The 26,686-nt window shown below is 44.3% G+C and overlaps 1 protein-coding gene across 4 annotated transcripts in view; it reads right to left on the bottom strand.

The window, feature by feature from the left end:
• The window catches only part of LOC142829096 (uncharacterized), a 69,981-nt gene that overhangs the window by 30,890 nt on the left and 12,405 nt on the right, over positions 1-26,686 (bottom strand). For all 4 annotated transcript variants that reach the window (XR_016349608.1, XR_016349609.1, XR_016349610.1 and 1 more), the window contains exon 2: positions 20,694-20,841. The gene's annotated coding sequence lies outside the window, so the exon portion shown is untranslated. The remainder of the gene's footprint in view (positions 1-20,693; positions 20,842-26,686) is intronic.

Here is a 26,686-nt window from a genome sequence, read left to right as displayed (position 1 = left end):
TGCAAATGAAGCCCGGGATTTAAACATCCCGGGCTTCATTTGCATCTTGCCGGGTGCTGCCATTTTTAAATCCCCCTTAGTGTGGACTCTGTGCCCGCGGCTACACGCGGCACGGAGTAGTAGTTCGAATTAGGCTCTCTAATTCAAACTACCGGTACACCTCGTTCCACAAGGAATTTTTAAAACTAACCTAGAAACCTAATCCCTCTCACTGGGACTGGGAAAGACTGAAGAGTTATTATTGTTGTCATTTTTAGTCTGTGGAAGCTCTCAGATGCCATTCCATGGAAACGGGCATCAGTATAAGATTCTTGATAGGTAGGCTAGAATAGAATAGATCATCGTGGACCACATTCAGTCCTGTACAATTTCACTGATTTCAGTGGAAGTGGTTGACTACTCACTTCTGTCTATCAGGCTGTGTATTCAGGGTTGCAACTCTGGATGTAGGGGTCTGACTGCAGGCACCGATGTTTGAGAATGCTAATCTAAGAGGTTATCCATTGATAGTGTCCTTCATGGAGCAATTCAATATTTTCCAGGCTGGTACCCTTTGTATGAAAACACATATTACATTAAAATAATTACATACTAGCTTTAATCATGTATTTACCATTCATTCACTTGCCTTCCAATTACTTCTGCCCCAGTACATAATAAAAGAATGGCGAGGGTAGGCAAGTTACTTGCAGGGCGCATCAGAAGGAATTAGAAAGAGTTGAGTCTGTAACTTGCTGTAAAGCACATGTAAAAACCTCCTGCATTCCATACAAAGGACAATGGGAACTGAAGAATTTCTGTAACTTTCAATAAATAATTAAACTCATAATACTGGGTCCTCTGTGATTAACTGACAGTCTCCCTAGAGCTCCTCTTTATTTCAAGTAACAAATGACCTTTAGATTTTCCATCTAAAAATGATTTATCTGATTTCATCATTATGGTCTTGTCCCTGGTGTAGTAAGATGAAGGCCTAAAACAAAAGTCCATGTAGCACAGGCCTGGTTTGAGACCTGAGGCCTAGCTACCAATGGACAAAACATGGCTAACAAAAAGCAAAGTTAAGCTGTGAGCAAGAGGCAGGCCTCTGCTCACAGAACTTGGCACGAATAGGGCTGAGAGTGCAAAACACTAATTGGTAATAGGCCCAAGTGTAGAACAGTAATTGGCACTGATCATAAGTTGAAAGCACATGGTACCAAAAGCTTATTTTAAAAAGCCTTGGTACACACTCCCCACAGATACAGACCCAGGTTCAGGAAAGGGTCTAAAATGACAGCATGATGGATAGAAATGATCTAATCCAGGGGTGGCCAACCCATTAAATGAAGAAAGCTGAAACAGCGTCAGAAAAAATGCAAAGAGCCTCACCAGAATTTTTTTTGAGCAATTTTTGTTGAGCAAAAAAACCCAAAAAACAAAGGAAGAGCTCTCCACCAGTCCCACAGAATTGTTGAGGGGGAAAAAAGCTACCTCTTGAAAAGATAAGGCTTTTTTGGCCACATCAGGCTCCTATTGGCTGCTGCCATCTTGGCAACGCCATTTTGAATTGCCGCACCGGACGGCTCCACTGCCCCGGTGAGCACAGGGGACCACTTCTAGGCGTACAGGGGCAGTTTTGTGCACTGCGGGGAGGCTTTGCAAGCCGCACTTTAAGGCTATGTCTAGACTGCAAGCCTCTTTCAAAAGAGCCTCTTTCGAAAGATACTTTCGAAAGAGCCTCTTTCGAAAGAGAGCGTCTAGACTGCACGCGGAATTTCGAAAAAGCAAGCCGCTTTTTCAAAAGAAAGCACCCAGTGAGTCTGGATGCTCTCTTTCTAAAAAGCCTGTTTGCTTTCAAGAACGCCTTCTTTCGAAAGAGCACTTTCGAAAGAAGGCGTTCTTCCTCGTGGAATTAGGTTTACCACCGTCGAAAGAAAAGCCGCATTCTTTCGATTTAATTTCGAAAGAACGCGGCTGCAGTCTAGACGCAGGTGAAGTTTTTTCGAAAAAAGGCTACTTTTTTCGAAAAAAACCCTGAGTCTGGACACAGCCTAAGGGGGCAAGCCACAGGTTGGCTACCCTGATCTAATCAAACCACGAGATATAGGGTTATAGATGGTATCTAGGTAGCATCAGAAGGTGGTACCCTGACAATGTCAGAGGGTAGCAAACTGATACATCAGCAGTGGCACGTAAGTTCTTAGTATCTGTATATAAAGTGGTGTCTTGGGGGACCGACTTTGAATGACCTAGGGGGCAGTGAAAATTTCCCACTGATTGAGTGATTCCATTGTTATGGGGTACATTTGCACAGTGGTTCAGTAGAGTCTACTGACAACTATTACTATATTTCACTTAACAATAAACAATAAACCTGTCTGGGTACCTTTGATCCTTATCTGGTTTGTGGTCTTTGGAGGTTCTCTTGGGGTCTGCTGTGGAGACTAAGTGCATAAGTCAACACAGCACACATCACTGAGCACACACGCAAGCAGCTTTCTGGTTATCATCATCAACGGAGCCAGAGACCTGAGAGTACACCTTGGCGGTAAATCCTGGCCCCTCCTGACTAGCTTCACCTGGTATTCACATGAGATCCAGTAAGTGCTAATAAACACTATTTCCCTGGAGATAGGTTGAATCTGCACACAAAAATTTTTCGTTGAGAACATTTGTTCCATTTTTTCACCCCATCTTCACCTCATTCTCTGCTTCCCTGCTGTTGCTTTAAGAGCACAGATTTCAAGCTTTCCAACCCTTCTCCATTCCCCAACTGGATTACATGACCAGCAATGATGTTTGATCAATCCAGTACCAGATCAAGAGGCAAAATTCACTGTGTCCTAAGATAAGTAACTTGGAGCCAGCTAGTCTCCCATCAGTTCTGTCCTCATCTCTTTTTTTTTTTTAAACTAAATACTTGGAGATGTGTCAGAGATTTCATTTTATGTTTTTACCCTTTACAGCAGAAGCATAGAAATATAACAGGGAAGAGTAGGGGACTCATTAAACGTATAATACAATTCTAAAAGGCCTATCCTTTTTAAAAAGGTACTTTCTCAATCAGCTTCCACTCACACAATCCCCTCTCTGTGGAATCCATTGCAAATCAAGGTGCTTTTACAGATGAAGAACTCCAAAAAAGAGATCTTTCTCTGCCTTCCGTGCAGGATTAATCAGTAAGATTTTGGTATATCATGCAGTAAAGAGGGTAACATACTTCCACATCCCATGCTTTGACCAAGCATGTAATACTTTCACATATGTCCAGAAACTTCCATGTCTGAGATTTAACCACAAGGTCAAATCCTTCTCTGATTATTCTTTTGGGCGAAACTGGACCTCCTTGCCACCATATTAGTTTACTATCCACAGCAGATCAAAGATAATGATTGTATTTTTCAGGTAGCTATGCTTCTCCGTTAGGGGAAATTTTATTTAAAGGGATTAATCTTACAGTAGCCCTGAAGAGTGGTTAAATTCAGGCCTGATAATATTCAAAATTTTACCCAACATATGTCAGACATGCATTATGTGCATGAGAGCCAATGGGCTGCCTTTCTAATGAGTACAGTGGGGATATTGAATTCCAGGCCATCAAGACTCCTGTGAAGTTTATGCAGCATGGGTTCTATTTAGTGAGTAACAGGCTGCAGCCCTTCCTGACAGCCATAGTGAGTTATTCAGTGAAGTGCTGCCACTTCTGGGTTGAAGTAAGGTGACCCTCACACATTTAGGACAGAAAATGAAGATTTCCCTATACAGGAGGGATTCAGGAAGGGAGAATGGAATTTGCCATTGGGAATCTAGCCAGGACCCCGAGCTTCCTCCTAGCACAGAATAAAGAAAGAAAATGCACACGTGAAATACCATCCTTGATGAGAGCCAGCACTTACTGGGATAATCGAAACCCTTGGTTGGTACTTGAAACCACTCCTAGGGTTTTTACTAACAAGGGAGCTTTTTGTCAGCAGCCCTGTATTCATCTGGCTTTGCGTCACACAGCTGAGAAAGAGCTGGTGTGGTGAAGACTCCCCTCTGTTCAAAACAGACACAGTGGATTTTGAGCAGGAAGATGACAGAAAGACAGGAGCAGGTTGCCAGAAATATTCCTCTGTCTTTTTTCCCGTGAGAAAAACAGAATTGCCTTTCACACAAGGTAATGAAATGGCAACAACTCTGAGGTATAGGCATTGGATCAGTTCCTGGTGTTTCCTGATCATATCAATTAAGTCACATTAATCTGAAACACATTTATTTTGAAACTGAAACTAAATGAAGAAAGGCAAGAAATATTAGTCCAAAAAGGTCAGCTTTGCTTCTTGGGGTTTTCCTACGCTGAAAATATTTTCACCAGCATAGCTACACTGAAGAAGACGTGCTGCATAGATGCAGGATACGATATACACTGGAGCATGAAGTAGAGGCATGGCATGGAGAGATTAAGGGACAGACTTTCCCTTCCTTCCACTCAGTGAGTAGTACCTCATTTCATTAGCACTTCCTGAAGTAAGGACTACTCAATGGGAGTAAGAATGTCAAAATGTGGAGCAATATGATTCTTCCCGAGGTGACTAAGGGGAAGTAGAATTGGAACTAGAAGCCACGTTTCAATCTCCACACCTGTTCTTAGCCACAACATCATCCAATTCTGCATTTAGTGTCATAAAATCTTCTTGTCACCCAAAACATTTGGGTGGCAACAAGATTTTATAACACTAAATGCAAAGCATTTGGATTCTGAGTCACTGCCCTACCCATACAGACACAACTGCAAAAAACCCTACTATTGGCAAGAAAATGGTTCTCAAGCCTATGAGAGTCACATGGAGCCACAATGATCCCACATACTTCTTGCCTCCAAAGACAGTGCTATTGACTCCTAACCTTAGATCGGCCAATACACTGTTTGCTAATGGTTAGGGTTGCCAGGTGTCCGGTATTCGACTGGACAGTCTGGTTTTTGCACCCTACGGACAGTAAAAAAAATTCAGAAAATATTGGCATGTGCAATGACCAGTATTTTCTGTTTTTCCGGCTGGGCACAGACGGAATCCTGGCGGGGGTGGTGGGAGTGGCTAGGAGGCGGGGCCACGATCGGTGCTGGGAGCCTGTGGTAGCGTGCGAAAGCCTGGCGGAGGTCGGGAAGTCCCAGCCACTCCTGCCGCCCCCGCCAGGCTTCCGCACACAACCAGAGGGAGTCCCAGGCTGGGAAGCGGGTCCATGAGATTGGCGCTGGGAGCCTCTGGTTGCGTGCAGAAGCTGGGCGAGGGCAGGGGGAGTGGCTGGGAGGCAGGGCGCAATTGGCGCTTGGAACCCTCAGCTGATTGCATCTGAGGAGGAGTGGGGAGGAGGAGAAGCCCTGTCCCTGCTCCTGAGCACTGTTCAAGCTCGTTGTGGCGCCGTAGTCCATGAGAGAAGGCCATAGGTGCTTTGTAGTTGCGTTTAGGCGCCTTCCATGGGCTCTCAGCTAAAACTGATTGGGGTGGAATTTCTGCTTCTTCCCACTGGGATATCCAAAGTCCTGGCTATGGGGGAGTCACCTTCCTAGGCATGGTTGCCTCCCCCCCCCAGCTCTGCCATTGTGTTGCCCTAGGGCCTGCCTCTCTCTGCTTTGGGTAGCAGGCGGCTGCTTTGCAGAGCAGGCTCTGCTGCCTTCCCAGCTTGGTGGCTCTTGGTAGTAGCCACACAGGATGTGTGTTCGGTATGGATGGATTTTTTTGCTCAACAAATTTTTAGGCTATGTGTTCAGTATTTTTTGGGAGACCATCTGGCAACCCTGGTCTTTAGATTCCCTTGCTGTGAGTAGGCAGCAGCACTGCCCCTTTCCTTAGTCTCTGGGGCACATTTCCTAGTTACTGGGTGTCTGGTATCCCCTTCACAGGACTAGAACCTTTATGGCCCCACTGCCCTAGGCCCCAAGGACAAGTGCTGGCCCCCAAACTTTCCAGTAGGTAAACACACTTTTTCCCAGAGCTCCAACTTTGTGAGCATGCTGGGTTTACAGTTCACCTCTTCAGGGACCATAATAGTAGAAACAAACATACACACAGTACTTGTAAGGGTTTCAAAAATCAATCACCCTATTTAGCTAGCATAAGACATCTACAGATCTAGACAAAACACTAAGACAGAGACCATTTCTCTGTCTCAATTTCTCACCACTCTGGAGCAATGTTTAGGCTTAGTTAAGTGTCCTCAAATGATTCCAGGATCCTCCCTCCTGCACATTGCTTCTCCCTAAATCAGAGAGTCCCTTTCTCTCTCTGCAGCCAGTTTCCTTCTCCCTCCATCCAGCTAGCCTTGCAGTTAAAAAGAACCCTTTTCCTTCTATGAAAGAATGTCCTTTTTTCCTTCTCTTCTGCCAACCTTCTGTCTGAGAGTCCCTCTAAGTTAGGATTGTCTACTATCTAATCATACAAATCCAAACACCCTTGCCCCACTCCTTCCCCAAAGCCCTACCCCACTTACTCCATCACTTGCTCAAACCTACCCTCACTCACTTTCAGGTGGCTAGGGCAGTGTATTGGGTGTGGGAGTGTGCATTCTCTGGGCTGGGTCTGAGGGGTTCAGAACAAAGGAGGGGCTCTGAGCTGAGCTGGGGTGGGTGGTTGGGCTGGAGGAGGGGATGTGGGGTATTCACATGCACCCAGTCTGGGTATTTCCCACATAGAAATGCATAATTGTACCACACTGTTGCAACCGACAGTCAGGGGCGGCCTGTGCATATACGCAAACTAGGTGGTTGCCTAGGGCACCAAGTTAAATGGGGCGCCAAATGGTGACACAATATCGTTGAGGGGTTTGGAAGTGGGGGCGCCAATTGCTGGCAGCTAGGCTAGGGCCGCTCCTGCCTACAGTAATCTTAATGATGTGGATAAAAATATTTACTAAGCACTAGGGAGTGGGACTTGCACAAACCTAGAGGAATTAGGAGCATAAACACCATCCATGTTCAGTGGGACTTGTGACTTGTACTCTGAATTCCCTTAGCTCCTATTGAAAATTCCAACCTAGCAACAGATCACCAAATGCAATTTCATTTTCTCCCAGGGTGTATTGTTAGGGCATCTTCTCTCCATACCATCTAGAATCGCACTTCTTTCCTATCAAGAGCACTATTTTTATTAGCTCTGGGTGCAAGACAGCAGAAAGTCAACACCATATGAAAGGAACTCTGAGAAATCTTACCTGTAAGCTTAATTGAACTGTAACTGAGTTACTACACTGGCTGAATTTATGTAATCAAAAAGTTACTCCTAATGAGGAGTCTCTCTGCTGGAAAATACACTGAACAACTCTGAGATATGTCTACACAAGAGTTTTTGTCTCAAGTTGATTCATTCTCTTAGATCTCAGATTAGCCCAAAGATGAAAGCAGGTTAGTGCGCCCTGGTGTGCCACACCAGTAAAAGAGAGGCTGGCACTGAGGGCACTCTGCTGCAAGTGGAAGTATTTGCTAGACTCCTGGATGGGGCTCAGAGACTGTCTTGTTGGCCCCTCACCATGATGGCATCCCAGTAGTGCGTGGCCCTTGGGGGAAAGGGAAAGGGAGCGGCAGGGGATCTTCGCACATCACTGCCGATGCCTGAAGACAGACACAACTCCCATTGGCTGGGAACAGGGGCAGCACGAGGCAAGGACCAGGTAACAGATCATGATCAGGACTGCCCCAGTCCCGAGTCCCTCCCCACACTTCCCTCTTGACACACACACCCCATTCCCATGTCCTGAGCCCCCATGTTCTCCAGCTCCCTGCCCTAACTCCTGCACCCCTACACACCTCAGCCTTCTGTCCTGAGTCCCTCCACCCACATAGCTCCCTGCCCTGACTCCTGCACCACCACAACTAATTTGCCTGGTACTGACGTTAGACTTACCAGTCTGTAATTGTGAGGATCATCTCTAGACCCCTTTTTAAATATTGGTGTCACGTTAGCTATAGTCATTGGCTGTGTCTAGACTGGCCAGTTTTTCTGGAAAATCAGCCACTTTTCCGGAAAAACTTGCCAGCTGTCTACATTGGCCGCTTGAATTTCCGCAAAAGCACTGACTTCCTACTGTAAAAAATCAGTGCTTTTTGCGGAAATACCATGCTGCTCCCGTTCGGGCAAAAGTCCCTTTTGCGCAAAACGGCCAGTGTAGACAGCTGAGATTTGTTTTCCGCAAAAAAGCCCCGATCGTGAAAATGGCGATCGGGGCTTTTTTGCGGAAAACCGCGTCTAGATTGGCCATGGACGCTTTTCCGCAAAAAGTGCTTTTGCGGAAAAGCATCCATGCCAATCTAGATGCTTTTTTCCGAAAATGCTTTTAACGGAAAAGTTTTCCATTAAAAGCATTTCCAGAAAATCATGCCAGTCTAGACGTAGCCATTAGGTATAGAAGCTGATTTAAAGGATAGGTTACAAACTCATGGGTGAATGCCATTTGTTCCTGGTGACTTGTTACTGTTAAGTTTATCAATTTGTTCCAAAACCTCTCCTAATGACACCTCAGTCTGGAACAATTCCACTTTATATCCCATCACTAGTTCTTTCTCTGCATAACGTCCCTGCAATCTTTATGATATTCCTGAAGGATTTATTTCTGTAATGAAACTGTGTTCAGAGTAAAGTAGAGTGAAAAAGCCCAGATTGTGCCAATTAATTTCAATTGTCAGTTGCCATTCTAATAGGAATGTAGCCTAGCCGAAAGGGAACACAATATACCTTTGTCTTTTTCTTGGCTATTTTCCCTGTCTTTATCTGTGACTAACATTTTTACACTGACAGACCTCAAGTGTCCGTGTATATTTCATTACTTTTCCCTGTCCATTTTTTACACCTAACCTGAGACTTCTAAGCTGGAACTACGATGCTTCTTTCAGCACATTGTATCAAAAACACAGGTGTGTCTCTTAGCTAAGAAGAGCATCCTCGGACACAGCTCTGTTTCCCTCCACAACTTGGAATCTATTTGTCTCCACTCTCTCAACACAACCAGAAGAGCCAACAGCCTCACTGGGCAACTGGGCAAGGTGTGACGGAGCGGCTCCATGTTCCTGGAAAGGGCATAGTTGAGGGCAGCCAACCCTCAGTGCTTCCTGGAGCACGGTGTCTCCCTAGTGCTGTCTGGAGCACACCGGGTGGCGCCCCTGACTCCGGAGGCAACCCTAAGAGCTGCCTGAAGTTAACTGTGTGGCACTTCAGCAGCCAAGCCCTTGGCCCCTTTGACTCACTGGGCCATGTGGCTATTTCTCCCTTGCCTTCCCTCCCTTATTAATATACCCGACCACAACCTAGCTGACAGCCTTGATTCTGAACTGTTCTCCTGCTGCCAAGAATCTGCCCATCTCAACAATGACCCATTCTCTGTGTACATCTCTGCTCTGAATCTACTTCTGCTGAAATTCTCATATGCCATGTTCATGACTTCTCACTTTAACTACTGCATCCCTTTTTCACGGGCTTTCCCAAAACCTAGCTCTCTGAATGTAGTCAGAAGGCAACTGCCTACCTTCTCACAAACCCCTATCCTCAGAAAGTTCCTCTACAGATACTTTTTGTATTTTTCCACCCCATCTATGCTCCATCTCATTTCAGATGTCACCTGAAATGTCTTTGATCTTCCTTACTTATACTTCTGAATTTCTTACTCCGTCTTGTGTTATTTACTTCTTAACTCTGTGGAGTAGTTGGGTTTACAATTTGCATGACAGATGCAACCCACATAGATTGATTGTATTCCCTTTTAGCAGGGCTGCACTCCTATTATAATTATAACTGACAATTGAAATCCATTGGCACAATCTGAAATTTTCACTCTCTACTCTGTAGAGGTTCACTGCAGCAGTCTATATAAGTTCCATTGCATGTGTGCATTCTAGCAAACACACATAGCACAGATAGGTACTTCTGACTTTCAAGGGATCTTCCAGTAGAGCTCTGGCTTTTGGCAAGTGAAAGATTTCAGGCAGTACATCTTATTACATGGGTGGTCGAGTTATTGAACTCTATTGACAAAGGGCTGGATTTTCCAGCAAGACGGAGCTTCATTAAAATTCTGCAGAGACTGAAAATTCAATAATCTCTCTCACAAAGCACTGTATGAGTAGGGCTGATTAGGCAATTTCTCTCTCATTCCACTTCTTTTGCTAAAAGCGTTGTTACTTCTTGTTGGTACAAAAAGACAATCATTAAATGAGCATTCGCTATAGTTGATTAAGCGGAAAGTTTTAAAGGTGCACTGGCTCCTTTCTCAAGGCCTAATTGAGGCCTTAAAAAACAACATAACAACACCATATTATTCAAGGTTGAAGTTTTTTAAATGTGGATCTGACAAATCCATTCTGTTTTTTTTTTTTTTTTAACTTTTTCATCAAACTTCTCTCCCTGATGGCAGTTCTACCAGAGGCAGCCAGTGCTGATGTGTTGCTGGAGAGAAATTCAGAAGTATAAATGCAGACAGTTAGGCCTGGTCAACGCTAGGATCTTAGTCCAAAATAAGTCTCCAAGGTCGATTTTGTAAGTGATGAGTCCACACTACCAAGACAGTTATTCCAGAATAAGGGTCTGCGGAATTCAAATTCTGCACAAGCTGGGAGGGGTTATGACTACTTTGGAGCATAGGGTCATAATTCAAAATGATCTGGACAAATTGGGAGAAATGGTCTGAGGTAAACAGGATGAAGTTTAATAAAGACAAATGTAAAGTGCTCCACTTAGGAAGGAAGAATCAGTTTCACACATACAGAATGGGAAGTGACTGTCTAGGAAGGAGTACGGCAGAAAGGGATCTAGGGGTTATAGTGGACCACAAGCTAAATATTAGTCAACAGAGTGATGCTGTTGAAAAAAAAGCAAACATGATTCTGGGATTCATTAACAGGTGTGTTGTGAGCAAGACACAAGAAGCCATTCTTCCGCTCTACTCTGCTCTGGTTAGGCCTCAGTTGGAAACCCAAGTCTTCAGGAAGCATCACCTATAATCTAGTATTTTGTCCGACTCTCCAAAGCCTGCTTTCCTCCACTGGCTATCCAAAAAAGCCCTTTGCACTGCCAACCAATATCCAGCCTGACATAAATGAGCAAAGTGAATTCTTAGATTTGTTTATTTCAATTGTTGCTGTTTCTCCAAAAGGTATTTTTGCAGAGGAAAATGCTGACAGTATGCAATTCCCACCACTAGAGGGCAGGATAAGATAACGTTTTCATAGGCAGGTTCAGCAAAGGAGAAGCAGCAATTTGATGGGCACTACTGTTTGTTCCTGCTTTTCTTCATCCTCCTCAGATTCCTTAAAACAACAATTGTAGAAAGGCTGTTTTGTTTAAAAAAAAAAAAAAAAAAAGAGAGTTTCTGCTCGCCCGTTTAAACTATACAAAAAAACATGCGTATCAGCAGAGTCTACAGGAACATCTCAAATCTGCACAAGGAGCTGATACGCTGAGTGAGAAAGGGCCATTTTTGCATAGTCACTTTTCTTACTGTAACCGAATTTTGAGTTAAACATTAGTAGCTGCTAGATCCAAAAAAAAAAAAAAAACAAAAAAACAAAAAAACCAAAAGTCCAGGACATTTTCCTTACCCTTACCCACTTCTCTTAACAAAGGAAGAGAATGGCATCCAACCTTGAGGACCACAACCTGACAGAACATAAACTGAGCTCTGCAGAGGTAGGGGCTAGTGATACCAATTAACTATAATAAAATGCTACTTCTCAGCAACAAGTAAAAACACACCTAGGTGGAGAGGAAGCTCCAGGTGACAGATCCTCAGCTAGCATAAATCAGTATTGCTCCACTGACTTCAAGGCAATGTCCCCAGCTTACACCCACTGAGGCCCTGGGCCCAATTCTTTTGAGAAATACATGTTCAGAATAAGAAATGTGGTTTGTGTGTTCCTCTTGAAGAAAATACAGCAGTTTGCTTCAATCTCATCAGGATGCTTTGGATCATTACTCTAGATTAGTCTATTCTGACTTACAATAAAAGCAGGTGCTTCATGCTGGAATTATAAGAGTCAATAATTTAGCATGTTTCAGCTTCACAGCATTTCAAGAACGCTAACCGATTTAACCTCACAACACCCCTCTGAGGTAGGGAAGTATCATCATGCCCATTTGAAAGAGGAGGCAACAAGGCACAAAAAAGGGAAGCAACTGGACAAGGCCACAAAGGGAGTCAGGGGATACGTCTACACTGCATTCTAAAGCCTGTGGCAATGAGTCTCAGACTCTGGGTCTACAGACTCAGGCTCACACAATGGTGCTAAAAACAGTAGTGTACATAATATGCCTCAGGCTCGAGTTCAAACTCTCAAACCCACCTACCACCACAGGCTTCCCAGCCCCAGCCCAAATGTCTACACAGCTGATTTTAGTGCCAGAGCCAAAGACACAAGAGCCTGTCTGTAGACCAGTGTTTCTTAAACTGTGTTCCAGGGCACACCGGTGTGCCGTGAAGAACAACAGAATTAAAAATGGCTGCCCTTAAAGGGGCGACTTTTTTTTCTCAACTTTCCCCCGACCCTTTTTTCCCCTCAATAACTTTCCCTGTGACCCTTCCCCCCCCCCCTTTTTTAGGAGGGGGAGGGGGAAGTTAACAAAAAATTCTTGGTGTTCCTCATAAAAAAAATGATTGTTTGGTGTTCCTTAGTCTTAAAAAGTTTAAGAAACACTGCTGTAGACCCATGTTCGGATACTTGCTGCCATGGGTTTTCAAAGGCAGTGTGGACACACTCTGTGTCAACCAGGAAGAATTCAAGGCTTCCTGGCCCTCTCCCCTCAGCTCAAATTCCTTTCTCTCTGAGTATTCTATTTGCTACACCAGCCACTCTTACTATGTACAGACAACTAATCTAATTACTTCTTCAACTCAGAGCGTTCTGACTCCTTCCACAATGCCACCCAGATGGAGAAGTAAAAACACCCATGAGTATTTTAAGAGGTGCAATGAATCCAACTTGGCCATGGAGACTGAGCCAGGCAGCACTGGTCCAAAATCAGGCAGAGATGGCCAGATAGGAGGCAAGCCTAAGGTGTCTCTGAGTCAGAGAATCTCCCCAAGCAACTTCTGCTGGAGCAGCTCTTATGGAGTCCCAGCTGTCACTCTCAGCCTCCTTTTAACAGCAAAGCTAATCAGGAACACTGCAAGCTAAACAACTATATTAGAATCCACTCAGGGATACAGGGAGATGCATTTTGTATGCAGACCCAAACGCACACATAAACTATGTAGTGAGGGTGAATATTAGTCCTATAATCCCACAGTTTCCAGTCAAAACTTTGCGTCCATAACAATAGTATAGTTCTGGGTTTTGTGCTTCTCTGACTTTCAGTTTTCAGCGCCCTGATCCTTTCTAGCTCTCTTCTCCTTGTTGATCATCTTATTTGAACTTTTAACTGTAGGCATCACAATGCAATGCTGCTCACCTTGCCAATTCTTCAGGGATTTTCCCCTGCCCACACTATCTGCTTCCTTGGTCAAGTTAACATCTGACTTGGTTTCTAAGACATCAGCTAAATGTCTCAGAAACCAAACTGCCTTTAATGAACAAAAAGAGCTTCCTCAAATCCACTGCACCTCTTTTCTCTCTCTTTCTCTCTCTTTCCCTCAACGTTTTCCTTAATCTTGGTGTCACCCTTCACTCTGAACCTCTCCCCACCACCCATTACCTTTCCCTGCCTGGGCAAATTTGCTTGTCCCCATCTCTGCAACACTTCCTTTGTATGCCATGGCCTCATCTCCACTTCTACTGAACTCCTCAGCCAGGCTATCCACCTCTCTTGCCTTCAACATGGCATCTCCTCCATGGTCTCCTCAAGTCTCAGTTCCTGTAGAGTATGCTCCGAATACTGCTGCCCTCCTTCTTCACTGCATACTCAGACACCACCTGTGGCTGTCCAGTAATTTCCAGGTCCAACTCAGTCTGAGCTCTGCTTTCAAAATCTTCCTATGCACTCGCTCACATTCTGGATCTCTCAACCTCACGCCTTCCTCCCTGGAAGGCACTAACCTGCTTTCTGGTCCTCCACATCGTCTGTCCAGAATTGTTTGCTCCTGACTTCTAGCTTGTCTTTGTGTGTGTGTCCACCTTTTGGCCTTAGTATATAGATTGCATGGTCCTTGGATCAAAAACCTGCCATTTTTCTGTAAAGCACCATCCACACTTGTGGCATCATAAGATTAGTAATCAACAACAACAACTAGAATCCCTTCATCTCATTTTCTATTGGAGCAGAAACATCACTTTTCAACCTTGGCTAGAACATACCCTTAAATATTTCCCACCTAATAATAAATTATTATACTTATTAACCTCTCTGACTATTTAGTAGCCATGAGTGTAAATATAAGGATTCCATGTATATGAGTCCTTGATTCAGCATGTATCCAACTTTAAGTACATGAGCTATGTCATTGACTTCAATGGGGCCACTTACCCATTTAAAGTTGCGTGTGTTCTTAAATACCTTTCTAAATCAGGGCCTGATGGTGCCCTCTAATGAGTGGCCAATAGTGAGGGTAAGGAACTTCTGCTATCAGCCAAGAAAGATTCTCCTTTAGGGTACGTCTAGACTACATGGCTCTTGCGACAGAGCCATTTAGATTAGTTTACTAGACATACCCAAATGAAGAGGCGATTTAAATAATCGCCGCTTCATTTAAATTAAAATGGCTGCCGCGCTGAGCCGATCAGCTGTTTGTCGGCTCAGAGCGCTAGTCTGGACGCTCCGTGGTTGACATCAAAGGCATTTGTCGATTGCCCCGTTGTGCCTCATGGGATGAGGTTTACTGGGGCAGTCGACAAACGCCTTTGATGTCGAACACGGAGCGTCCAGACTAGCGCGCTGAGCCGACAAACAGCTGATCGGCTCAGCGCGGCAGCCATTTTAATTTAAATGAAACGGAAATTATTTACATCGATGCTTCATTTGGGTATGTCTAGTAAACTAATCTACATGGCTCTGGCGACAGAGCCATGTAGTCTAGACATACCCTTAGGTTGAATGACAGCAGCACAGGAGAACTAGGCTTGTAGTTCTAGCTCCACATGATTCAGGGCCTGACTATTGGATTTCCATTGACTTGAAACTATTTTGAATCATGTTCTTATACAGCAACTGTCTGTTGTCTATGGCACATGCATTCATTACAGACTGAAATGTAGACAGTGCAGTTCTCTACACATTTGTTGCAGATGTAGTGGATTGGCCTCCTCTACACTTCCCCATGCTTGGAGGAAGTTCGGAGCCATAGCCCAATCATAGAGTCATAGAATTATAGATTACTAGGACTGGAAGGGACCTCGAGAGGTCATCGAGTCCAGTCCCCTGCCCTCATGGCAGGACCAAATACTGTCTAGACCATCCCTATCATGTCTCTACAATAGCTGGAAAATGAAATCCTAGGTCTGAACTGAATCTTGGGTCCACCATTAGTGTTTAAAAGCATTTCAGTGTAAGACTGGCATGAAAAAAAGCCACAGAAGAAAGTTGTATTGTGCAAAAACTAATCTTCAGATTGTTGTTGTTGTTATTGTTATTTTCAAGTGCAAAGCAATGTTGTGGCCACATTTCCCATCAGCCAAAGTGCTAATCAACAGCAATTGCAGGGTGAATTGCTCACTGCAGAGGCAGAGGTGAAATAGCAACAGTTCTATGCCTCCCTCCTGTGACGGCATTAGCATGACTGCTAGGAAATACAGGCTTGGAAATGGCAGAGAAAGTGATTTGTCCATGACAGAAGCTCTGCTTTAAGAAAAGAGAAAATGAAAACCGTAACCACATGGAAATGAAAACACTTTGTAATGAGCTTCTGATGCCTTCTAAAAAACCGAGTACGGCTTTTAACACGTACACAAGTCTTCTGATATAGCATTATATTTGCTGCTGGGGTTATCCTTCTTTTTGTTATTTATCATATTTTTATTTAACTGAAAACAGACTTTTGTTGTTAGAAACAGACTGGGAAGGCATCAGGTTCACTACAGGCTGCACTGCGCTAGCCGTGGTAAGAAACTGATTATGTGAGAGAAGCTTACCTGATACCAAACAATGATCACTGCACAATGCTACAGAGAGAAGAAAATTACCTGCCAATACTCCCAAGGAACACAATTTGGTGATCAGTGACCACATGAGCACGGGCCATTATAAAGCCCTATGGTCAAGTGTCCAGTCAATCCTCAGCTGTAGCTAAGTTCTACTAGGTGCACCTGAAGAGGGAGTTGGGGTGAGAAGGGGAGGGGTAAGGCACCTTTGAAGTGCCTTGATTCTAGGATGCACAGCCAACTGATCAGGCACCTGACACACCACAATACTAGCTGGGGACTTCAGGAGTACAACAGCACTCAACCACTCCCCTTAGCATCAGCCACTTTCTTATAAGAACATGAGAACGGCCAAAGGTCCATCTAGCCCAGTATCCTGTCTACCGACAGTGGCCAGCACCAGGTGCCCCAGAGAGGGTGGACCAAAGACAATGATCAAGCGATTTGTCTCCTGCCATCCCTCTCCAGCCTCTGACAGACAGAAGCCAAGGACACCGTTTTATCCCCTGGCTAATAGCTTTTTATGGACCTAACCTCCATGAAATTATCTAGCTTATCTTTAAACTCTATTATAGTCCTAGCCTTCACAGCCTCCTCTGGTAAGGAGTTCCACAGGTTGACTACACGCCTTGTGAAGAACTTTCTTTTATTAGTTTTAAACCTGCTACCCATTAATATCATTTGGTGTCCTCTAGTTCTTCTATTTAGGGAACTAATAAATAACTTTTCTTTATCGGCCCTCTCCACACCACTCATGATTTTATAAACCTCTATCATATCCCCCCTCAGTCTCCTCTTTTCTAAACTGAAAAGTCCCAGTTGCTTTAACCTCTCCTCATATGGGACCAGTTCCAAACCCCTAATCATTTTAGTTGCCCTTTTCTGAACCCTTTCCAAGGCCAAAATATCTTTTTTTAGGTGAGGAGACCACATCTGTACACAGTATTCAAGATGTGGGCGTACCATAGTTTTATACAGGGGCAGTAAGATATTCTGGGTCTTATTTTCTATCCCTTTCCTAATAATTCCTAGCATCCTATTTGCCTTTTTGACCCCCGCTGCACACTGTGTGGAAGTTTTCAGAGAACTGTCCACAATAACTCCAAGATCCCTTTCCTGATTTGTCGTAGCCAAATTAGCCCCCATCATACTGTACGTATAGTTGGGGTTATTTTTCCCGATGTGCATTACTTTACACTTATCCACATTAAATTTCCCACCTGCAGACTAGGAGGGAATGTGGCTATTGCTACACTTCCTGAGGATTACCCCACACAAGGGGAATCCCCAGCTTCCTGCTTAACCCTGCTTTGTGCTACTACAGGCTGGAAAGGGGATCAGCATTAGGCTCCCTGAGTTTAAGATGGCACAAAAAGATATACATATGTATGAATTACCAAGGAAATTACAAAAGAATGAAAGTAAGCATCTTACCCACTCAAGTCCATTACCCACTTGAGCACATATGCCCAAAATTGCTTGTGCTTCTCATAGATTCAGGATGCCTGTCCTGCCTGGTAGTTGCTACAGCAGCATCTGCTGACCTTCCACCACCATATCTGCCCACAGAAGTGTGAAGGGTGCTCAGCCCCTCACAATGCACATGTGAAACTGCAGGTAGGACAAAAGCACTGGAAAATAATAACAAATCGCTGGAGAAACAAGTAAAACACTGCATGAAAAGATGCACAGATTGGCATTTAAGCATTTAATATTGCACAGTTCATCGGTGAGCTGGAGCAGCCCAGGCGCAGTAATTATACAAAACATTGTTTCCCAATGTGGATTGCAGAGATATAATGCAGCAATTATGCATCCCATTAGACACCTACGGCTGTGCTAAGCACCCACACTCCTGCTCAAGGGAGCAGTGTTTGGAATTATGGGAGAGTTGGTACAATACCTGGATGTGGGAATAGCTAGAGGGATTGTGTGTGAACTGCACCAGTTATTTTATTTTGATATTTATGCTTCTGTGCACCAAAATGATCTTGTTATCTATTTACTTTATTTATGTATTTGGATTTATATGCCAATTCAAAAGGGTTCAAGTCTTCATCTCCAAATATACCTACTACAGGCTAAAGCAAAAACATAAAATTTGACAGCTGTCAGAGCCCTGAAGATCAACAAATCTGGCAGGTAGCTAGTTCTCAAACTGTGGGTCCTATTATCAGTCTCTCCTCTTTCAAATCAAGGATAATTTAGCCTTTGTAACTCTGCTGATTGCAACTGTGGAAGCATGTCAGGAGGAAAGAGATAGTCTTTTAAGCAGGAAGTTCCCAACTGTGGGGCACACTGAGCCACTGTAGTAAGAAACGGTGCTAGAAACATCTTAGGGTACGTCAACACTACAGCACTAATTCGAATTAACTTAATTCGAATTAGTTAATTCGAAATAAGCTAATTCGAATTAGTGCATCTAGACCTAAAAACTAATTCGAATTAGCATTTTGCTAATTCGAAATAGCATGTCCACATTGAGTGGACCCTGAACCAAAGTTAAGGCTGGCCAGAAGCAGTGCCGGCAGGGCATCAGTTTAGGACTTAGAGTGTGGAGCTGCTGCCTCAGGCTAGCCGAGGGCTGTGCTTAAAGGGACCCGACCCCCACCCCGGACAGAAAGTTCTCAGGGTTCCCCGCTTGCTTGTCTACCTCGATGAGGGACAGCAAAGCAGTCCTTCTTGGAGTGTCCTGAGACCCCACACTTGGCACATCACAGCACTCGGCCATCAGCACAGCTGCACTTGCCACAGACTGCCATCCGGGGGGCCAGTCGGGGGGCTGTCAGGATCCAGGAGGCCCTGCAAGAAAGCTTACACCCGAGGAGCCCGCAGAGCCACCCCAGTCCTCCCCATAGGGGGCTCGTGACCCATTCCTCCCTCACCTCTTTCCACTTACCCCTCCCTAGCCCCCCTTCCGGATGTAAAAAATAAAGGACACGTGTGTTCAAAAATAGAAACTCTCTTTATTTAACGAAACTGGGGGGGGGGGGGATTAACCTCTGGGGAGACTGGGAAAAGGAGGTGGGAGAGGGGAAGAGAGAGGTGAGGGGGAAACCTGGGAGGAGGGAGCTGGAAGGGAGAAGCCAGGGGAAGAAGGAGGAGGGGAAGTATAAAACTATGGTACGCCATATCTTCAGTACTATGTACAGATGTCGCCTCCTTACCTCAAAAAAGATATTTTGGCCTTGGAAAGTGTTCAGAAAAGGGAAACTACAATGATTAGGTGTTTGGAACAGGTCCCATATGAAGAGAGGCTAAAGAGACTGGGACTTTTCAGCTTAGAAAAGAGGAGACTGAGGAGGGATATGATAGAGGTCTGTAAAATCATGAGTGGTGTGGAGAGGGTGAATAAAGAAAATGTCTTCATTAGTTTCCATAATATAAGGACTAGAAAACACCAAATGAAATTAATGAGCAGCAGGCTTAAAACTAATAAAAGAAAGTTCTTCTTCACACAGTGCATAGTCAACCTGTGGGACTCCTTGCCACAGGAGGCTGTGAAGGCTAGAACTATAACAGAGTTTAAAGAGAAGTTAGATAAATTCATTGAGGTTGGGTCCATGGAGTGCTGTTAGCCAGGGGGTAGGAATGGTGTCTCTGGCCTCTGTTTGTGGAAGGCTGGAAATGAATGGCATGAGACAAATAGCTTGGTCATTGTCTTCGGTCCATCCCTTCCAGGGTATCTGGTGTTGGCCCCTGACAGCAGACAGGCTGCTGGGCTAGATGGACCTTTGGTCTGACCCAGTACAGCCATTCTTATGTTCTAAGCTCAGGGTCGTGGGTCTCACTGGACCAACTTGATTTTCATGCAAACCTGCTCCTGGGTTCGCACGTGGCCTTTGGTGGCCAGGCTGGCAGCTATCCTGCCCTAGACGACCACTTTCCTGTGCCTAGTGCAGAGGTCATGGATGTTGGAGGCATCTCCCCAAACCTCGATGAGGTCCACGATCTCCGCACTAGACCAGGCAGGCGCCCGCCTCTTGCGGCCCCGGGCAGGCTCCTGTGAACTGCCAGCCTGGTTCTGGGAAGAGGAGGAGGGCTGGGTGGCAGTGGGTGGCTGGCTCATGCTGTGCCAGGTGCAGTGTCAGCTGGCTGAGTGCTGGCAGGCTTGCAACTGGCACAAACACTGTAGCCAGACCGTGCTCCTTTAAGGGCTTCGGGGCTGGGAGGGGGCAGAAGAGTTTCCCTGGTTTGGCCCAAAGTGGCTACCAGGGCAACCTGGAAAGGGGTAGCCTCCCACTAGTTCGAATTAAGTGGCTACACAGCCCTTAATTCAAACTACTTAATTCGAACTAGGCGTTACTCCTTGTAGAATGAGGTTTACCTTGTTCGAATTGAGCGCTCCGCTAGTTCGATTTAAATTCGAACTAGCTGTTTGTATGTGTAGCCCCTATTAAAGTTAATTAACGGCTGTTAATTCGAATTAACTTTGTAGTGTAGACATACCTTTAGTTGCAGCATTTAAATGTGCAACAGGCTGCTCAGTTCTCTTCCTTTCTATAAGCAGCACTGTGCAACTAAGGCCTGGGGTTCCCTTCATAAGCAGTCATTTTTTCACATGCAGTAATAAAGTGAAGCACTTTCATAGCTCCTATTTGAGATTTTCCAAGCACAGTTTCTTGGCATTAACAAACTCATCAAACTTACATAAGGTTGGACGCAAACTTATATTCATTACCTTCGCCAAACTTAATTCCCCTGTTATTCCTCCAACTCCATACCCAGCTCGGTTATTCTGTGCAGCGGCTTTTCAGGACAAAGGTGAACAAGCATTTCCTACTCCAATTGCTGCTGCTGCCACTTCCCTTTCCATCAGCTGGCATCATCTACAACATGAACACGGAGTTAGCAGGGTAAGGGGAGTCATAAAATCGAAATGAAAAGGTTTAGGCTATTAAAAAACAACAAACCTTGATCTATGCAAAGAGCAAGTCATGACTTTTTTAAGAGGCTATGCAATATGCTGTCTCTGTAGAGATATCAGCATTTGGCTAAGCAGAAAATAGGCCCTCAAGGGCTGTGGGGTTGGGTTCAAGTTCATTATTCTCTTCTTGTCTGTATCTGTCCAAAGACAATTCCTCTCAGCCCTGGGGATTTCAGAGTGAGCAGCGTCAGCTTGCTGTTCAACAACAGTGCCATTCCATTGGCAAGAATCCCAAAGGTGCTTCAAAGAATTTACACCAAGAATGGGCTCGACTAATTTCTCATCCACCCTGATGTCTTGTCTTGAGCATGAGCTCACCTACCTTGAGGGCCTGTTTGAAATAGACTTTTGACTCAACTTTGGGCCAGTTATTCATGTAATTGTCATATCTGTCGCTCTCCTCTGGACTTTCCCCAGTTTGTCCACAACTTTCCTAATATGTGCCACCTCCCCCCGAATTGGACACAGCCCTCCAGTAAACTCACTGAGTGCTGAGTAGAACAGGACCACTGTTAATACATCTGTAACATTCCTCCCTCTCAGGGCCAGGCCACCCTGTTCAGTACCATCAGAAAGCTAGCACACCCGTCAGACATTTAGCAGTTATTCTTATGTGGAACCATGCAAGTTGGCCAGCTAGTTCCTGTGGGCCCCCTAATGGCTGGCAGCCCAGCTTCCTGTCCTGGGTAGATAACAATCGTCTCCAGGCAAGAAAGGCTAAGAACTTAGGCAGTGTATATTCCCCAGGCACTTGAGTGGGGCAAACAGCAATAGCCTCTGGCTCCAGTCTAGTGGTAAATGAGTACCCCAGCTTTGCATGCAGGGCTAGAATCAAGAGGTAGGGAAATTCAGGCTCACCCTGCTCGTCCAGATCCCAGCCAGTGCCTTCGCAGTGGTGGACGGTTCCATCTCAAGTTCAGCAGGCAAACATGAGGTTGCTGCCTCGCAGTATGGCAGTCCCACCAGGCCAATCTCTTATTTCCCTGGGCTACTTATTACCAGTTCCTGCTGTTGGTACTTCATTGTCGCTGGACTCTGGGTATTAGCTGGGCAAGCTTGCCTCCAGTGTTGTGGGTTGCCTTTCTTCCCCAGAGCCAGTCCAGAGTTCTGTTGCAGGTTCAACTGTCTAGGAAGGATGTCTGCCTCCTTCCTTCATCAGGCCCCACTGAGCTGTAAGGGCCTTCTCTTATAATTCCTGCTCTGCTCCTGCACTTCCTCTAAGGGAGGCGGAGTGGAGTCAGCCATATCCTCCAAGGGGAGTTAACCCCTTCCATACTGGAGGGAGGCCACTACAAACACCCAGAACTATGTTAATCTTTTTTGCAAATACATCACATAGTTTACTCGTATTCAATTCTGGATCCTTTCTAACCCCCAGATCCTTTTAATTGTTCAAATCTAACTCTTGATTCTATTATATGGTGTATTTCTTGGGACAAGAGTTGTATTTTCTATATGCTCTATTAAGTACAATGCCTCTTTCTGATATTTTGTAAGATATATTACTTAAATAAGGTTGAACTCTCACAAACTCATGTTGTTTGTTATCAAAAGCCAGATCCAAAGTAAGTAAGTGGCAAAAGCATTAACTCCCTCTGTTACTCATTATGTCCTCCTTGACAGCAGTAAGAAAGACCCCCCATTTGTCCTAAGGAAAAGCGGCTATTTGGTCATAATTCGGATGGAAACCCCTCATCCAGCACATGAGAGTCAGAGACAAAGTCCAAATGACTGAGTTCATCACTTGAAGAATGACAACTGAAGTTTGCAAATTAACTATACAAAGCTCAAGAACTGGGACCCTATGATAAGAAGCAGCAGCTGAGATTTTTTAAACCTTGAATCTTCTTTTTCTTTGTTTTATAGCTTCTAAGAGTTGACACTCTCTCTGCATCAGTTAATAACCTTGCAGTGATTTAGCCTTCCAGCTTCTAGGACCTCTCAAATCACTTTGCTACCACTGTACCAGACCAGCTGCTATTGAGAAGGATGAAAGACATAAGAAAGCAAGACAGTAAGTGGCAACCCACATGGATACCATGATGTGATTGAGTCAGTGGAGGGGGGCACTCTTCTCAGCTCTTCACTTGTGAATATTGGTGATGGGGCCACTCTGGTGAAAGAGGCACCATATTTCAGAAGAGATGTAAAACAGAGAGCTGGTAAAATCCTACAACTGTTTAGCCCAGACCACAGGTATTTTAATAATTCTAGATGGGCAGATGTTGTGTAATTAGCTGTGTTTTATTTAAAGGCTGCTACCTTCTACCCCAGAAGTAGCTGCACATCAGTGATGGGTGTAATGATCTTTGTATGCATAGCAACAATACTTCATTCCTATTGCACAGACCTGAGTAGATTCACTTCTACAGAGGGGTTCCATGGGGGTAAAAGATAAAAAGGAATCCCCTTCCTATATAAGGGTGCCAACTTGTCCATAATACACCCTAGGGTGGCAATAACATCAACTAAACCATTATGCTATAAGGGGGACATTGACCAGTAATGTCATTGAGTATCTGATCAATATGCCCTATCCCCATTCCCATCATGATGCACCCCATGCAGACATTGAAGATACCCACCCCCTCCCACAAGTTTGGTTTGGTAGCATTCAGGTCTCCATGTCATAGATTCCAAGGCCAAACAGGACCACGGTGCTTATCTAATATGACCTCTTTACTACCTGCTTCTCTGCAGACATATGCAGAAGAATCATGCTCAGTCATGCTCAATTATGCCAAAAACAGAGCCCTCTGCATCTGGTAAGGAAGGGACAGGATTTGCCATAGTTTACAGAGCTGTTTGGGATTTGTATTTGAAATAAATATTAGTTATTATTCTTTGTTGTTAGTGGGAGCTTCTCTTGGGTCTATCCATCTGTACATGGGAAAAAGAGGCTCCTCATAATCATACTATTATTATTTATTGTTATATTACAGCAGCACTTACGAACCCCAATCAAGGATCAAAATCCCACTATGCTATGCATTGAACTGACAAGTAATAAAGAAGACAGTTTATAATCTAGGTGCTGTACTTTAGAGTTTTTCTCTCTTTCGTTCTTTGAAAGGGTAGCTTTAGTACTATCGGACTAGATATCTATACATTTACCTTCCATACCACCAATCTTAGACTTCAGAGGCTTAGCACAAATTACAATAATTAAATGCAAATTTAGGTTTTAAAAAGCCAATTAATCATTATGGGTATGTCTACACTTGCCCCCTAGTTCAGACTAGGGAGGCAAATGAAGCATACCAAAGTTGCTAATGAAGCGCGGGATTTAAATATCCCGCACTTGATTACCATATTTGTGGCTGCTCGCCATTTAAAAATGCCGGTCACCCGATTTAACTTGCCACGTGTAGACACGGTAGTCCAATCCAAAACCCTTCCCTCAAATTAACTGTTACTCCTCCTGCAATGAGTTAATTCGAGGGAAGGGTTTTGGATCGGACTATCGCGTCTGCACGTGGCAAGTTTAATCGGGCGACCGGCATTTTAAAATGGTGACCAGCCGTGAATATGCTAATCAAGCGCAGGATATTGAAATCCCGTGCTTCATTAGCAACTTCGATATGCTTCATTTGCCTCCCTAGTCCGAACTAGGGGGCAAGTGTAAACATACCCTATCAGAATAATAATCCTAGCTCCTATGTCCCAGCTCATTAGAACATCAGCTCAGCTCCTCCCAAAGCACCTGAAGAGAAACACAGGGTTTGCAAGGTGCCAAGGAAGTTAAAAAATCTATTTTCTGGAAGACACTACAAATCCAGCAACTTCCTTCCATTTCAGGAAGCTCCAGATCAAATGCCTCAGCTAATCTTAGTTGAATAATATCAGAACAACCAGCTCCTAAAATATTTAGGGCTTTATATGTCGACACTGGCACTTGGCACTCCACCCACACACTTACGGGCAGGCAGTGCAGATTCAGGTCATTGGCAAACAGTGCTTCATGCATAACATACAGCTTAATAAGGGAGCTGCCAGAGCCTGCACTAAGTTCTCTTTCCAAATGGTTTCCAGGTTTAAGTTTCATTAGTCAGATCCATTAGAGTAGCCCCATTAGTTAGCTCTGGACACACCTGGGGTTCCTTTTTGATGCTGTAGTAGGTGATCATCTCCCACAAAGAATTAACCGAAAAAATTGTCTGAGTAACCTCATCTCAGACGTAAGACCGTTGGGATAATTAAATAAATAATCATTATTATAATCTTATAATCTTTCATCCCAAAGATTCTCCACTGGCTTTCAACTGTCCAGTGTATAGCACCGCTAAAATATAGCTAAGTTGCTGACATGTATGAAGGGGCAAAATTAGCAAGTCCAGGTTACAAAATTAGATTAAATTAGTGAGAGACAAAAAGGGTAACAAGAAGGCACTCTACAAATGCATTAGAATCAAGAGGAAGACCATGGACTAGGTAGGACCACTGATGAGGTGGGAAAAATAACAACAGAAAATGTGGGAATGGCAGGCATGCTAAGTGACTTTTTTGTGTCTATTTTCATCAAAAAGGTTAGCAGTGTTTGGATATCTAACATAGTGAATCCATGTTAAAAATTACTTAGACAAGTTAGATGTCTTCAAGTCACCAGGACCTGATGAAATCCATATTAGAATACCCGAGGAGATAAATGAGGAGATATTTGAGCCATTAGTAATTATCTTTGAAAAGTCCTGGGCCTTAAAAAGCACTTGCTTTTCCCTGACAGGAGTTCATCTTTTCCAGCTGCAGACAGAATGGCCAACTTTACACATGGCTGGAACACCTTGCTTTGTTTGAGTACACTAGAGTTCATTGACCTGGAATGTTACAACGAAATCCAAGCACATTTAACCAGAATACTGGGAGATGGGGGAGGAGAGCTGTTCTAAGCCAAGGTCTGGAATTGTCAATGCTACAGTGGCTACAGTGTATGTCCTTATCACATAAGTGTCAATCAATGCAATTAATGCATCATCAGGACACTGAAAAAAGTAACAGCCTTCAAGACTGAACAATGTCTTTATGGATTTTTACATACTGCCCTTAATATACAGTAAAGCAAATCTTGGGGTTATTGCAGTCAATGGAGTTTTGTCGTTGACTTTAGGGGGATCAGGATTTGGCCCAGCATTGCCACGCTTTACAGAGAGTGGATGATCATGAACAAAAGAGAAAAAGAAGACTATTAGGAGATTTAATGCCATGATTATGGAGACACCTAGGATCTAAAGAACACAGATGATAGAATAGGAATAGAATCAGAGAATCATAGACCTGGGAGGGACCTCAAGAGGTCATGGAGTCCATTCCCCTGCCTTCGTGGCAGGACCAAGCACTGTCTAAATCAGGGCTACTCAACACATGGCCCGTGAGTGGGATCCTTTGAACCAGGCCTCCACTGGGAACTCGCTCCAAAATGGTGAGTCAATATAATGGTCTTCTGTTGCTATGTGTTTTAGTAGTTAAATTCCTGGACTATTATTCGTTATTAAAAGTGCTGTCAAGTGGATGGAAATCGGGTAAGTATTGCATTTTATTAATATCAGCAGAACTGTCTTAAATGGCACCTGTATGTTGTGTAGTCTTGCCTTAATCTTTGTATTCATGCCCGTCAGTGTGAAAGATGCTATTTGCATATTTTTGCATATATATTAGCATGTATATGCAACTACACTTAAGTTGTGACCCTCGGCATGGGCTGTGAGTATCATTGTGACCCCTGGGGCTTCCAAAGTTGAGTAGCCCTGGTC

This window comes from Pelodiscus sinensis, chromosome 5, assembly GCF_052426305.1.
Source record: "Pelodiscus sinensis isolate ZL-2025 chromosome 5, ASM5242630v1, whole genome shotgun sequence".
Classification (NCBI taxonomy): domain Eukaryota; kingdom Metazoa; phylum Chordata; order Testudines; family Trionychidae; genus Pelodiscus; species Pelodiscus sinensis.
The sequence above is the reverse complement of the archived record's forward strand: the minus strand, read 5'-3'. Positions and strand labels throughout refer to the sequence as shown.